This window comes from Colobus angolensis, unplaced genomic scaffold (genome assembly GCF_000951035.1).
Source record: "Colobus angolensis palliatus isolate OR3802 unplaced genomic scaffold, Cang.pa_1.0 Scaffold181, whole genome shotgun sequence".
NCBI lineage: Eukaryota > Metazoa > Chordata > Mammalia > Primates > Cercopithecidae > Colobus > Colobus angolensis.
The window spans coordinates 709,740-710,054 of NW_012114944.1; the positions used below are offsets into that span (position 1 = coordinate 709,740).

Below are 315 nucleotides of genomic sequence, written 5' to 3' on the forward strand. Positions count from 1 at the left end.
CCAGTACCTGCGAGGGGAGGCTCCGCCCTGCAAGGCAGCTCCCGCGGCTCCTCGCTGGGCCGCCGCCTCCTATTGTGACTGCTCGCCCAGCCCGCGGCCAGCTCGCCAGATCCGCCGTCCGCGGGCCTCCTCACCCCCGGAACCCCGGCTCCAACTGAGGCGCTGTCACTGCGCTTCCTTCTTCCCGGCACCATCACACGGGCCGCGCTAAGAAACGACGGCTGCACGCCCAGAGATGACAGAGTCGCCTAACGCCTCGGAGGCTCCATCCTCTCCGCCCCCGCGCCCCAAACGCCTAGGCCTCGGCCCCGTCCC

The 315-nt window shown here is 71.4% G+C and overlaps 1 protein-coding gene across 4 annotated transcripts in view; it reads right to left on the reverse strand.

The window, feature by feature from the left end:
• The window catches only part of RNF38 (ring finger protein 38), a 145,089-nt gene that overhangs the window by 63,431 nt on the left and 81,343 nt on the right, over positions 1 to 315 (reverse strand). For 2 of the 4 annotated variants that reach the window (XM_011939410.1, XM_011939408.1), the window contains exon 1: positions 8 to 315. The exons of the other annotated variants lie outside the window; for them this stretch is intronic. The gene's annotated coding sequence lies outside the window, so the exon portion shown is untranslated. The remainder of the gene's footprint in view (positions 1 to 7) is intronic. 4 annotated transcript variants of the gene reach the window in all.